Genomic DNA, 15,634 nt, shown 5'->3' with positions numbered 1-15,634 from the left:
TCTCAATGTGGCTTCTTTTTTATATCCCTAGATAGAGGAGTACTGTTCAGCTAATCTTAAGGTGGTTCCCAAGAGCGGTTGTTTTACAATTTAGTTGTAATTTTGATGTGGTCATGGGAGGCAGTGAGCACAGCATTCGCCTACTCCACCATCTTGACCAGTACTTTATAATATATAAAGCCATATATGTATATTTGATTTTGATGACTGTGATTATTTTTTTAAATCATAATCTTTATTATATTTTTCCCTTTCCCAAGGCAGATTAATTTTTTGAGGTATCTCCATCTGCTTCCCACAGTGGCTGCACCGAAAGTGCAAATGCATTCCCCTTTCTCCACATCCTCGCCAGCACTTGTTGCTTTTTGATTTATTGAAGATAGCCATTCTGACAGGTGTGAGATGGTATCTCATTGTGGTTTTTATTTGCATTTTTCTGATGATTAGTGCTGTTGAGCATATTTTCATGTCTATTGGCTATCTGTATGTCTCCTTTGGAGAAGTGTCAAATCAGGTCCTTTGCTCATTTTTTAACTGGGTTGTTTTTTGGTTCTGAGTTTTGTAAGTACATTATAAATTTTGGATGTTACCACCTTATCAGACATATTAGTGAATATGTTCTCCCATCTGTGGGTTGTCTTTTTGTGGTTGATGGTTTCCTTCACTGTTGAAAAACTTTTTAGTTTGATGAAGTACCATTTGTTTATTTTTTTTTTCTTTTGTTTCTATTGCCTGGGGAGATATATCCTATAAAATATTGCTACAAGCAATGTTTAAGATTTTGCTGACTATTTTTTCCTCTATGATTTTTATTGTTTCAGGTCTAACATTTAAATCTTGGATCAATTTTGAATTTATTCTTGTGTGTGGTGTAAGAAGGTGGTCTAGTTTCATTCCTTGGCACATATCTGTCCAATTTCCCCATCACCATTTATTCAATAAACTATCTTTAGCTTACTGTATGTGCTTACTTCCTCTGTCAATTAATTTGACTATAAAGGTGTGGGTTTATTTCTAGGCTCTCTACTCAGTTCCATTGATCTGTCTGTTTTTATACCAGTACCAGGCTGTTTTGATTACTATGGCCTTGTAGTATAGTTTGATTATTAGGTAGTATGATTCCTCCAACTTTTTCTTTTTCAGGATTGCTGGTGCTATGTGGGGCCCTTTTGTGGTTTCATATAAATTATTTGAATTATTGGTTCTAGTCTGTGAAATATTATCACTGGAATCTTGATAAGAATTGCATTTAATCTATGGAATGCTTTGGGTAGTATGGGCATTTTAATGATGTTAATTTGTCCTAACCATGAACATGGTATGTGCCTCCACTTACTTGTATCTTCTTCAATTTCTTTCTTCAATGTCTTATAATTTTCTGAGGATAGGTCTTTTACATCATTGGTTAGGTGTATTCCTAGGTATTTTTATTCTTTTTTTGAAGCATTGTGAATGAGATTGTTTTTTTAATTTCCTTTTCCCTTAGTTCATTATTAGCATATAAAAATGCAACTGATTTCTGAATAGTAATTTTGTATCCTGCTGCTTTGATGAATTCATTTATCAGTTCTAGTAGTTTCTTGGTGGAATCTTTGGGGTTCTCTATGTACAGTATCATGTCATCTGCAAATAAAGTCAGTTTTACATCTTCTTTTCCAAGTTGGATGCCTTTTATTCTTCTTCTTGTCTGACTGCTGTGGCTAGGATATCCAGTACTATGTTGAATAAGAGAGGTGAAAGCAGACATCCCTGTCTTGTGTCTGATCTCAAGGGGAAGACTTGTAGCTTTTGCCCATTGAGTATGATGCTGGAAGTGACTTGCTCACATATGGCCTTTATTATGTTTAGGTATATTGCCTCTATTCCCACTGTGCTGAGAGTTTTTATCATAAATGGTGCTGGATTTCATTAAAAGCCTTTTCTGTAACTATTGATGTAATAGTGTGGTTTTTATCCTTCATTTTGTGTAGTGGTGAATCACATTTATTGATCTGAGAATGTTGTACCATCCTTGCATTCCTGGAATAAATCCCACATGATCATGATGTATCATCTTTTTGATGAATTGCTGTATTCAATTTGCTAATACTTTGTTGAGGATTTTAGCATCTACATTCATCAGAGATACTGGCCTACAATTTTCTTTTTTTGTAGTGTGTTCATCTGGTTTTGGAATTAGGATAATGCTGGCCTTGTAAAATGAGTTTGGGAGCCTCCCCTCCTATAAATTTCATGAAATAGTTTGAGAAGGAGAGGTATTAGTTTTTCTCGGAATGTTTGGTAAAGTTCACCTGTGAAGCTATCCAGGGCTTTTGTTTGTTGGGAACTTTTTGATTACTACTTCAATTTCCTTAGGTTAATCTGTCTATTCAGATTCTCTGATACTTCCAGATGTAGTCTGGGAAGATTGTATATTTCTAGGAATTTATCCATTTCTTCCAGGTTGTCCAGTTTGCTGACACATAATTGTTCATAATATTTTCTTACAATCCTTTGTATTTCTTTGGTGTCAGTTATTATTACTCCTCTTGCATTTCTGATTTTATTTATTTGGGTCCTTTCTCTTTTTTTTCCTTGATGAGTGTGGTAAAGGTTTGTAAATCTTGTTTATCTTTTCAAAGAAACAGATCTTGGATTCACTGATATTCTGTATCTTTTTTTAGACTCTATTTCATTTATTTCTGCTCTGATCTTAATTATTTCCTCCCTTCTACTCACACTGGCCTTTATTTGTTGTTCCTTTTCAAGTTCTTTTAAATGTGAAGTTAGTTTATTGAGCTTTTTCTTTTTTTTTTTTTAAGATAGGCCAGTAATGCTATGAATACCCCTTTTAGAATTGCTTTCTCTGTGTCCCATAGATTTCAGATTGATGTGTACTAATTTTCATTTGTTTCAAGGTATTTTCTGATTTCTTCCTTGATCTCGTAGTTGACCCATTCATTGTTTAATAACATGCTATTTAGATTCCATGTCTTTGTGTGCTTTTCAGTGTTCTTGTGATTGATTTCTAGTGTCATAGCATCGTGGTTTGAGAAGATTCTTGATAAGATTTCAATCTTCTTAAATTTATTGAGACTTGTTTTGTGTCCTAGCATGTGGTCTATCCTAGGAAGTGTTCCATGTGCACTTGAAAAGTGTGTATATTCTGCTGCTTTGGGGTGAAATGCTCTGAAGATATCAATTAAATCCATTTGATCTAGAATGCCGTTTAAGGCCATTGTCTCTGTTGATTTTCTGCCTGTGAGATCACTCCACTGGGGCCAGTGGGGTTTTAAAATCCCCAGCTAAGACTGTATTTCTGCTGATGTCTCCTTTTATGTCCATCGAGATTTGCTTCACATATTTAGGTGCTCCTATGTTGGGTGCATAACTGTTTACTAGGGTTATGCACCCAACCGAACTATGCAACCTCTTGTTGGACAGTTCCCTTTATCATCATGTAGTGTCCTTCTTTGTCTCTTACTATATAGCCTTAGTTTTAAAGTCTATTTTGTCAGATGTACGTACTGCTACCCCAGCTGTTTTTTCTTTTCCGTTTGCATGAAATATGTTTTCCAACCCTTCACTTTTAGTCTGTGTGTATCTTTTGATCTGAGATGGGTCTCTTGGAGGCAACATACATATAAGTCTTGTTTTGTTATCCACTCAGCTACCCTCTGTCTTTTGGTTGGAGCATTTAAGCCATTTAAATTTAAGGTGATTTTTGATAGATATGCATATAGTGCCATTTTATGGTTAGACTGTTTTCCTCTATCTTTTTTCCTTTCTTTTCTTCTTATTCTTCTTCTTAAAGCAAGTCTTTTAACATTTGTTGCAGTACTGATCGGGTGTTAACAAACTTCTTTAGCTTTTACTTGTCTGGGAAGTTCCTTATTTCTCCTTTGATTTTAAATGATAGCTTTGCTGGTAAAGTAGCTTTGGTTGTAGGTCCTTGCTTTTCATCATATTGAATATTTCACACCACTCCCTTCTGGCCTGAAATGTTTCTAATGAATAATCAGATGACAGTCTAATTGGTGCTACCTTGTAGGTAACTGCCTGCTTTTCTCTTGCGACTGTTAGGATTCTCTCCTTGTCTTTAAGCCTTGTTATTTTAATTATGATGTGTCTTGGGTCCAACTTCTTTGGGACTCTGTGAGCTTCCTGGACTTGTGCGTATTTTTCCTTCTCTAGATTAGGGAAGCTTTTAGTCATTATTTCTTCAAATAGCTTCTCAATTCCTTGCTACTCTCTTTTCTTTTTGGTATTCCCATGATGCAGATTTTGTTACACTCCATGTTGTCGAAGATGTTTCTTAAGCTCTCCTCATTTTTTAAAATTCATTTTTCTTTTTGCTGCTCTGATTGTATATTTCTACCTTGTCTTCCAAAGACTGATTTAATCCTCCACTTCATCTAACCTACTATTTTTTTCCCAGAATATCTTCCTTTATTATATTAATACATATATAGCAATACAATGTAAAACAATGATATACATTATTTAAAACCATGTATTTGGCTCATAATTAGCATAGACTTATAGCACATTCATTTGTATGGTAGCTACAAACACAAAGAATGATTCTGGTTTCTTTTGTGTATATATAAAAAATACTCTAAAAACCAATATAACTTAAACAGAAATTAATCCAGAGCTATGTGAAAATTATCCAGCAAAAAAAGAATGCTAACATCCATCTTGTTTTAAGTTTTAATTGGGTAATCAATTATGTTTCAAAATCTTTACATAAAAATTCTAATACCACCATCCACAAATCATAAAGTGTAACAACAGATAGTATATACTTTTTACCTAATAATTTTTTAGACTCACAGTAAAAATCTATTGCTTATAGAAAGTAAATTCAACATATTATCCAAACATTGTACATAAGAAGTTTTAAGAAACTGTAAATAATTCTTAATACTCTCATTTTGATTCTCTGACTTTTCAAGACAATGCTGTATTTCTTTCAAACATACTTCCTGATGTTGTGCTTTACTGTTTATTTTACAAACAAGTTGATTTTGTTCTTCAATTTTCTTTCTAAGCTCAGTTTCCAGATCTAGTATTTTAATTTGTAAAGCCCTCTCTCTAGATGACATTTTCTCTTCGGAAACCTTTTGTCTCCCTTCTTCTAAGACAACTTCCAGCTGTCTAGCCAATGCTGTATATTCTTCAGACTTCTCTTTAAACTGAAGATTGCTCTGCTTAAGACATTCTTCTTGGATCTCCAGCTTCTTTTCAAGCTCTTTATTTTCTGCATCCATCTGTTCTAATTTTTGTTTAAGGTTTTCACATTTCAACTGAATAAGATAATTTTCTTCTTCCAGAGAAAGCTTTGTAGAAGATTGTGATTACCATAAACTTCCCTAATTTTTTATTTTTGTTTTTTGTTATTAGGTTATTTTCACTTAGTAAATTTTCACATCTGCTTTTTACCATTTCAGCTGCTTCTTGCAACTTTTGTATCTGAGTTTTGTACATTTTAATAAGTCTTTTCTGTTGTTTTTCTACTTGTGCAATTCTAAGAGTTCCTTTTCAACAGAAACCTCATCCCTCAAAGTAGCAAGTGTCGTCTTTAATTTTGTATTCTCAAGATTCAGAGTTTCACTTTCATATTCAGTTGACTGAAGTTTTCTAAGAATCCCTTCATATGAATTTTTTCCATTGTTCTCCATTTTCTTCAGGTCTCCCAAAAAATTATTGATTTGCTTTTTCATCGTCTCAATCTGAATTTCCAATTCAGTTTTTTCTATTATGATTTTCTCATAATGACTTTTTCAGGCATTGGAAGCTGAAATTGCTTCAGACAACTTGGCTTCCTGATCTTGAATCTGGGAAGTAAGGTTTTCAATGTCTCCTATAAAATGTTCAAGCCTTTGTTTGTAAACTTTAGATGCCTTTTTCAGGGTAATAGTTATTGGCTACTTGATTCTTTCATAGCTACAGTCTCATGCTTATTCTTTTTCAATTGCAAGTTCCATTGGTATATCTTGGTCCCTAAAATCTTTATATATTCTTTTAATTTATCATTCTCCTCTTCCTTTTTATGGATTTGGAGTTGTAGTCATTCATGTACTACTTTAACTGATTGTGCAAAATGGCTGGCTTTCAAAGCATTTACCTTTTCATTCTGAAACAAACAACGAAGTTCCTGGATATAGGCCTCCTTTTCAAGTACCTTCTTAAGATCAGTATTTTCACTTTCATTATCAGTTAGCTTCTCTAACATGCTGGATAAATCTGTGTCATCTATTTGTTGGTATTCTGGCTTTCTAAGATGTTCTAAAGCTTGTTTTATGTGTTTAAATGTATCTAATTCTTTTGTTAATATTTCCTTCTGTTTAAAAATCTTTTTCAAATTGGATGGAGAAAAATCGACATTTTCAAAACTAATTTCTTCTTAAATAATGGTGTCCTTAAATAATGGTAAAAGTAATTCCACAGAAAAGGCTGACAACTCAGCTTCCTTAAATGTTGCTTCCAACTCAGTTTTTTTCACTTAGGATGCCCTGCTTTACACAGCTGAGATGAATTTCACTGGCATGCTGTGGTTCATGTTCTCTCTCTGATCTACTTTTAAAATGGGAAAACAGTTCTTCTGAATGACCTCCATCATTTGCAGGCTCCTCCATAAACATGGTCGATGAATTACAGGTGGCTTCCACAACAACCTCTCCACACAAGCTGTGATCTCCAGCTTGTGTCAGCTAGGTCAGCTAGGAGGGAGCAGGACGCAGAGGGCTGTGCAGTGGATGAAAGCTAGAAAGGAAGGCAAGGGACCTGAGGCGGAAGCAGGCGAATTCGTAGAACTGCATGCGGTGGAAGAGTGCCCGTTTAGGTGAGATGATAACCTACTATTTATTCCTTACAGTATATTATTTTAAGATAATAAAGATATAATATAAAAGATATTACATTATTTCTGACTGATCTTTTTTTATGGTTTCTATGTCTTTTTTGATGCTGTTGAGTATCCTTAAAATTATTACTCTAAACCCTCTATTTGATAAATTGCTTACTTCATTTCATCTATTTCTTCCAGAAAATTCTCTTGTTCTTTCATTTGGAGTCTATTTCTTTGTCTTCCCATTTTGGGTGTTTCTTTGTATTTTCTGCCTTAGATGTTAATCTAAGCCACTAAACCAATTAGTTGTTAATCTAATTGACATAAAATCAACAGTCAGGCTTAAACACCACAGGGAAGGGCAGAGTGATTCCTGTGGGCGGGGCTATTGCTTTCTCTCAGGCTGATTCCATTCAGAAAGGAGTGCTCTCCCTGATAGAGATGGTTCCTACTGTATGGGGAATGACTCAGCACATGAATCCAGGCAGTTATTTCCTCAGTTCTCTCCCCAAGAGCCACCATCCCCAGACTCTCCTCACACATTTCTAGGCCAATCTGCCCTCCCTTTGCCTGCACCCAAGGTTAAATGGCTGCAAACAAAAATTTGTGGTGCTTTGGCCTTTTAAAAGGCTCTGCATCTCCTGCTGTCTCTCCTTGGCTGACTGAATCCCTGCTGCCTTTCACAGCTGCATGTTATCTGAGTTCCTTTCTGGCTCTGGTGCTGAAGGCTGGGGAGCCCAGCTTGGGGTTTGAACCCACACTTCTCAGGGGGATCCTGCAGTCACTGAAATATCCCTCTGGCTCGTCAGCTTCCACCTTTGGGAGCCCAGCCAGCCCTGTCACATGTCCTCCTGCACTCCCTACCAGTCACGTTGTGCTAAAATGTTTTCTTCTGTCTGTCCATGGCTGTAAGGCTTCTCTCCAGCTGGTGTTCAGTGGGTTATTCAAGATGATTTCTCTACAATTTTGTTGTAATTCCAGATTGGTCCTGAGAGGAGGTTACTGTAGCTTTCACTTACTCCTCTGCCAACTGGGGTCTCTAAAGCTGTATATTTATAACAAAAAGTCTATGTTTTGACAAATTGTTTGCAAACATTATGTATAATATCTTCATATTACTGAACTAAAGTTTCCTTATTACAATTATTATTTATCATTTGGTTTTGTCCAAATTTAATTATTATAAATAATGTCACAAAATTTCCTTGGGATAATGCTTTTTTTCTACACTTCTTTAGAACAGATTTTTAGAAACCCAGGTGAAAGAATAACCAATATATTTAGGTTACAGTATACATATATATCTTAATTACTTTCCAAAAATTATATCAGTTCATATCCATAAGCAAAGTAAGAAAATACCTGTTTCTGCATATTTCATCAATATGTCATCATCTTTCCCTCATAAGGGAATAAGAACTCATTGTAAGTTTAGTAATGGGAATAATGGTTACTGTTTGCTATAAAGGCTTTGCTTAGTTTTTTGACAGCAATGTACCAACCATTAAATAGGAGTCAAGTTAAATTTTCTTATTCTGGAAGAGTGAGTTTATCAATCAAATGAAATAAAATTTTGGCCACATCTACTATTAGCAAGCCACTATAGTAGAAAGTGGAGAGTATGATGGATTACAAGAGGCTTACAGTTTGGTTGGAAAAGTTTAAGCATGAAAGGAGTTCAATAACAATATGAGATTTAAATAAACTTCTGAAAATAGGAGACTAAGAGCTGTCCTTGCCACCACCTGCATGGAGACTTTGTACCGAGTCTCACCTTTAGTGTTGGGATGCTCCAACCCAAAGCTGAAGAAGCTGCCCTGAGTGCACGTGCCCTCAGCCATGATGAGGTACACTCTGGTGGTGGAGTCTTAATTTCTTATCACCAGAGTAATAATTTATGATGTTATTGTTGAACCTCCAAGTGTTGGCTATATGACTAATGAACATGGGTATCAGAGACCAGTCTTGGCCTAGAGAGTAAATGGACAGTATATTATGGATGGACTTGCATCCAGCTTCCTGCTTATAATGGGAGGTTTAGGTTTCATAATCCTAGACTGATCTGATGCTCCAAACACTTCAAAACTCAATAGATTTCTTCTCCTGTTCATTGGGTTGGTCTGTGTCCTACTGAGTTTTATCATGCCTAGAGTATTCATGAGAATGAAACTGCCGGGCTATCTTATGGGTTAGAGTCCCTTTTGAGAAGAAATCTGTGGATACTAGATTTGTTCCTGTCACTGAAGTTTTAAAGGCTGAACCAATCCTCTGCTATGATACATGGAAAAGGATGAAGAGCAATAGAAAAAGAAACATCTAGTAGAAAACATGGGAAGCATATTAAAGCTTGGACTAGAATATCTTCTTGGTATCAAAGACAAAAGTTTATCGCACTTTTTTCCTGCTGACCTAAACTGACAAACAAATGATGCTAAGTGGCATTTTTTCCCTCAGTTTTTAATTTCTTAAAGAAAATATACTCCATTTATAAACCTATAATATTGAATAGAGTGATTAGTTTTTACAACCCTCTTAACATTTTTTGGAGATGACATTTCTGACTTTCAGAAATTAATGGAAATTCAGGAAGCAAGTTCTTAGCTTAAAATCCCATAAGCTGAGAACTCTGGACAGCTTCATCTACGGTGCTTTGCCTTTAAACAGAGTGTATGGCAGGATATTATTTCAGATATGTATATAAGACTGTTTCCTGAGCAATAAGGTATATGAAAGGAGCAGAAATAAAGAACTTTTCTAATAAAAAAATAAGTTTCTGAAAATAGCTGAAAAGTTTTTCAAAGTTGGTACAAAATTATTTGTCAAGGAAGCAAGATGGAAAATAAAGCTTCTACAAATTCACAAGGGAAAACAATCACTTCAGGTTAGAATGAGATTTATTTCCAAATTACAGAACTTAATATTTATATATAATATATATATTTTATATATATATTATAAGTTTTTATATTATAAAATATAATATATATATATGAAACCCAGAAGTCTTTTCTTAGCATTATTCAAAACTCTATGAAAAATAAATGTCAGAATTTTAAAAATTCTGACATTTAACCTGTGTTTATATCATTTGACGATTAATGTGATCATTAAACTGTTTTTTCTTTTTATTATTTCTACTTCAAAACTCATTTCTAAAAAATTAACTTGTGATTGATTGTACTAAATACATCCCTGCAGTGAGTGGTTAACTGCACCTATGGTTCATCTGGTCCTGTCATCAGAGCTTCGTTTTCCCAGGTATGGATCTGTGGTTGGGGCTTCTACTGTAATGCAATAATGAGTCAATGCGTACTACATTCTTTTGTCTAATATCTATTACATAGAAAAATATATTTTTTGGCTAGTAGAATAGTATTCATGGTAAATAAATACCACTGTCAATACTGGCAGCCCAGTATGGTCAATACTATGAATGAATTTCCATCTCATTAGTTTATAGCAATCAATTAGGTTTTTTTCAAAGTCTGAAGTTTATACACATAGAAATTTATGACTTTTAATAAAATATTATAGTTGATGAGTTTACAAGAGATGGGGAAGCTATCATGTTAAACTCAAAAAGCCTCAGAATCTGCCACCCAGAAAGCCACAGTTCCATATCCAGAAGACTAAAGATAAAACAGGGAGTTGCCATTATCTAAATATCTGTCACCGACGGAAAAGTTCTCAGAGCAAAAAACACTGATGCGTGCATCACTCACTAATTGTTCCCTACTCATATAATGTATTCTTCCTGGTTCAGTACCAAACCCTGCATTCACACATTGTGACCAAAGTTTCGTTGGTTGGTCTCTCCTTAATCATTGGATTCTGTAAATGTACCTGTTCCTTTGGGAAGCTACTTATGGCTATAAATAATACAATTCAAATTGCCTCAAAGTCAATATTCAAAAAATGTGGAATTTCATGAGGTTAATGAAAGTAGTATTTAAGTACTTCTCAAATCACACAAAAAGCAGTCAGACAAGTTGAAAGTGAAATAGGGAAAAATCTGTGAAGATTATGTTTCAATGCGTGCACCAAAGGACAGCAATTTAAATATCAAATAACTGTAGACACCACTGAAAAAATTTTCTGAATATTTAAAAAATATTTTATTTATTTATTTTTTGGGTGCACCAAGGAAAGTGATTTAAATATCAAATAATTGGAGAGACCACTGGAAAAATTGAAAAAAATTCTTGAATATTTTAAAAAAGATTTTATTTATTTATTTTTAGAGAAAGGGGACGGAAGGAAGAAAGAGAGGGAAAGAAACATCGATGTGCGAGAGAAACATTAATCAGCTGCCTCTCGCACGTGACCTGACCAGAGACTGAACCTGCAACCCAGGCATGTACCCTGACTAGGATTCAAACGGGGGCCTTTTGCTTTGCTGAATGATGCCCAACCAACCCAGCCACAACAGTCAGGGCTCTCTGATATATATATATATATATATATATATATATCCCCCCCAAAAAGGCACCTCTTTAAAAGCATGCTAGAAAATTAAACATGAAGGGTAACATTCATATTGTGCTGTCAACTGTGTTAGAAATTACAAAAAAAAGAAAACAAAAATGTCATTCATTCTTTGTTATTACCACAGTTAAAACTGTAACATTTAAATAGCTTTCAGTTTAATACTTTCCATGATAAAGTCCTATTAAAACTTCCCTTTCCACTCCCATGTCCCCACTATCTATCATATCTTCAGTTCCTATTTCATTTAGACTCCTTGTCCTGGTGGCAATTATTCTCACATAACAACAATAACAATATAGAAAAAATGATAAAAGTCTTTTTATTCTAAAAATGAGTAGAACCAGATTCATCGAATTCTTTTTCAACGCAGATGTAAACCTTAATTAGATGTGCTCATAACAAAGCATTCCATAGTTCTGCATCAGTGTTAACAAGGAAAGTGGTGTCCATCGTCTTCAATATGGAAGAGAGATTTTACACCATGAGAGACTTGAATGCAGAGAATGTATGGTGCTGGGTGAATAAGTGATTAACATTATCTAAACAAACAGTGGTCTACAAAGTATGGAAGATGAAAATCAATGGGAAGTTACACGGTTAGTCAGTCAGCTCAGGGACTGAAGTGCAAAGGAAATATGATCATGACTCTGATTAACCTTGGTGTAACATTTCTCAGCAACTGAAGGTGTTTTTTCCCCCTGTAGCCATTTTTAGGGACCTTAATGACCTCAGTGTCTTTAAGGATAACATGGCTTTACTATTGCCAGCATTCTCTAAATTCCTGCAGATACACATTCAGGTCAGCAGACTTATTAGCTGGCTTTGCAATTAAAATTTTTTTAAAGATATATATTAGAAATCAAATGACATAAATATAGAATAATCAATTACATGAAGAAATCAAGAATCATTTGGAAAGTGATAAAAGTCAATGACAGTTTTCCAAGACAGTAAGAAAATATGTTCATTTATTAAAAGGAGAAAAAAATCTCTATGTTAACTAGTTCAACCATTAAATTAAATGTCCGATTCCACGTTTTTTTTTTCCAGCCAATGGGAGATGCAGTTTATTTACAGCAGCAGCCACGGGGGCAGGGGAAAGACACAGCATTTACAAAGTTAGCTACTTGTACAGGATGGATTATATATGCAAAAATAAGAATCTCAAGACCACAGGATAGTCTGAGCCCCACCTCCCTCCCCCCAATGACCCCAGAATGTGGTAATGCCAGGAGGGTGGCCCCTGGGCATGTGGGGGTCAGGGGGGGAAGTGATACATGGAAGGAAAAGCCACCAGTTAAGATTCCATGTTTTTTAAGAACAAATACTTTTATCATGATAATTGTAAATTTTTTACTGAAATATTATTGCTAAACATTATGCGGAAATCTGAAAACACTGGTAATAAAAACAAGTGTTTGTGCCTGGCCAGGTGGCTTGGCTGGTTGGAGCCTTGTCCTGTACAGCAAAAGGCTGCATGTTGTGTCCATGGTCAGGGTGTGGGGGGAGGCAACAGATCAATGCCTCTCTCTCACATCTCTCTCCCTCTCCCTCTCTCTCATCAATACATGTATCCTTGAGTGAGGACTAAAACAAAAGTTTAAAAAACAAGTGTTTGCTGATGTTAAGGCTTATTAAAACTTTAATTAAATTATATAGTATTCTGAAGTATAAGTACAAACGAAATGAGTGGAGAGGCCATGTATAAGAATGTAGTAAATTACAGTGATACCCCATGAGTAGGATACTATGGGCATTTGTGGACAGATACTCTGATTATTCAAGTGAAGCCAGAAATTTGGATTTTAATGTAAAATATCCTAATTTTGAAAGATTATGTGAGACATATGATACAAGCCTGCTGATTGAATTAGGCTGGCAGGCCAGTGGTTGCCAAACCTAGTAAATGGCAGTGCTATTTTGGTTATGTATGGGCAATTTATATTTACAGTAAAGAAAGAAAATGTTTCAAACACTTCAGTTGAATTTTCTTATGTCAATACTATCTTAACACCATTCCTTCTTTATTAAGTTTACAAATGAAAATACTAAATGGTAAGATCTTCTTAATCATGCTTTCATATCTAAATGCTTTTACATGGGTAGGAGGCAGAAAAGAGAAGTTACATGTATATCTGAACTTGTGAACATTTGGTGAAGAACAGTTAACATCTCAAAGGTATCTAACCACGATATAGACCACTTTTTCTGCTTCCCTTCAGTTATTCCTTAGTTATTCAAAATGACAGAATGCTATAAACTGAGCTGTCTATTTGTTTCAGGAGCAGATGGGGAAAGTAGCTGCTTTAAATTGTGATTAAAACACAAGGCCTTTGTTTAATATTTATTTTTCTTTATAAGCTTCAGATTTTAGGCTTAAGCAACTTTAATCAAGAGAAGAAGGACCGGACAGCTGGGACAGCACTAGTCCACTGCCTATGTCTCTGCACGGGGAATACTATAACAAACAAACAGTCACAGCAAACAAACCACCAACTCCATCTTCTGCCAAGGCTGGGAGGAAAAATCACTCACACACTGTTGCGGGGAGTTCAGTGAGGCTGTGCAATCTTTACGGAGAGTGAACAGCCAATATTTATTAAAATTAAAAGTGCATTTACTATTTGGCATCCAGATTATGGTGGTGGTTACACAAATCTAGGCATGTGTTAAAATTTATAGAAGACTACATTAAAGGAAAGAAAAAGCCAGTTTTACTGAATGGTAATTAAAAAAATAAAAGCAAGTGGGCCTAGCATGTGGGAATCAGGGTTGTGGTCATTATCAGGTTAATAATCACAGTGCCTTAATGGTGAGCAGTGCTGACGATTCCCACCCATTTCTCATCTAACTGGATCATTACCCAATTGAGATGGAGACTATTCTCCTATTTCTTTATGTGTATTTTTATTTTTTAAAGGATTTTATTTACTTACTTTTAGAGAGGGGATGGGAGGGAGAAACAGAGGGAGAGAAACATCAACGTGTGGTTGCCTCTCACGAGTTTGCTACCAGGGACCTGGCCCGCAACCTAGGCACGTGCCCTAGACTGGGAATCGAACCAGCGACCCTCTGGTTTGCAGGCTGGCACTCAATCCACTGAGCCACACCAGTCAGGTGTTCTGCCATTTTTGCAGAGGAGTACACTAGTACAGTCCACAAGAGGGGGACTGACTTGTCCAAAGACACAAGACATGGGAGTGATGACGCCCGGACCAAATGCAGGACTGTGCACAATTCCACCAACAGGCTCCATTCCCATACCCCCACTCTGTTGTTCTGAGGTGGTCAGAATAATAAAGAAATGTTTTTAAAAATGCATTTTCTCTTTGATTGAGTAATCCTACATCTAAAAATATATCCTATAGATATCCCCATATGTACTAAATGACAACATGCAAAGTTTTTCACTGTAGCAGTTTGTATCAGGGAAAGAGTGAAAACAACTCAAGTATTTCTCCTTGAGAGGCTGATTAAATAAACTATGGCGCATACTTTCCATGGAATACCACCCAGCTCTAAACAGAAATAAAGAAGTTCTCTATGTATTGACATTCAAGCAAAAACAAAGGGAAACTCCAACAGAAACTATTCAATAAAATAAGGAGAGTGTAAACAATAAATATATAGTATGCTATATATATTGTATATATATGTACTATACTATATACAGTATATCTTATACTTATACTGTATATATTATATAGCATGCCATATATATACTGTGCTATATATAATGTATATAAATAACAGCATACTATATATATAGCATTATTTATATAGTATGCTATTATTTGGGTAAGAAAGGTGAGAATATATCCGTATCTATATCCACCTACATTTTAAAGTGTGTGTGTATGAAGAAACACCAGAAGGATACACAAGAAACTAGTAATAGCTTTGACTAGAGGGGAGTAGTGGTGGGTGGAGACGGGGACATGGGCAGAAGCAAGATACTCAGTGAATACCTTTTTAATATTGTTTGAACTTTAAACCTTGTGTGGAAAATTAAGAAGACAGTTAAGAAGGAAAGATGTTAAAAAGCAGCTGAGTAGAGCTATAAGATTACATCCTAACTTTTTACTTGGCTTCCAGAAGCAGCAATTTTACTTTATTTTTTAATAGTTTGTTTTTTATTGTATTTTTTCCATTAACATTTATTGCTCTTATTTCCACCTGCACCCACTCCCTTCTTCCCTCCCCCATCCAGCCCCAGGCAATACCCACACTGTTATCTTACCCATGAGTCCCTTTTCTTTTCTGCTTGATCCCTCCACCCTCCAACAACCCCCTCGTCCCCAGAGCTGTCAGCCT

At 35.3% G+C, this 15,634-nt stretch overlaps 1 protein-coding gene, 1 non-coding gene and 2 pseudogenes across 13 annotated transcripts in view; 1 reads left to right on the top strand and 3 right to left on the bottom strand.

Moving 5' to 3' along the window:
• Positions 1-15,634, bottom strand: part of MBD5 (methyl-CpG binding domain protein 5) — a 429,916-nt gene that overhangs the window by 172,773 nt on the left and 241,509 nt on the right. The gene's annotated exons all lie outside the window — the stretch shown is intronic.
• LOC112313083 (protein BCAP pseudogene) lies at positions 4,750-7,319 on the bottom strand (annotated as a pseudogene).
• Positions 8,506-9,135, top strand: LOC112313007 (oligosaccharyltransferase complex subunit OSTC-like; annotated as a pseudogene).
• Positions 12,017-12,143, bottom strand: LOC112313214 (small nucleolar RNA SNORA33). The gene has a single exon (XR_002975676.1). It is a non-coding gene; the product is annotated as a small nucleolar RNA SNORA33 (small nucleolar RNA).

This window comes from Desmodus rotundus, chromosome 2, assembly GCF_022682495.2.
Source record: "Desmodus rotundus isolate HL8 chromosome 2, HLdesRot8A.1, whole genome shotgun sequence".
Taxonomy (NCBI): domain Eukaryota; kingdom Metazoa; phylum Chordata; class Mammalia; order Chiroptera; family Phyllostomidae; genus Desmodus; species Desmodus rotundus.
This window is presented reverse-complemented; position numbering and strand designations above follow the sequence as displayed.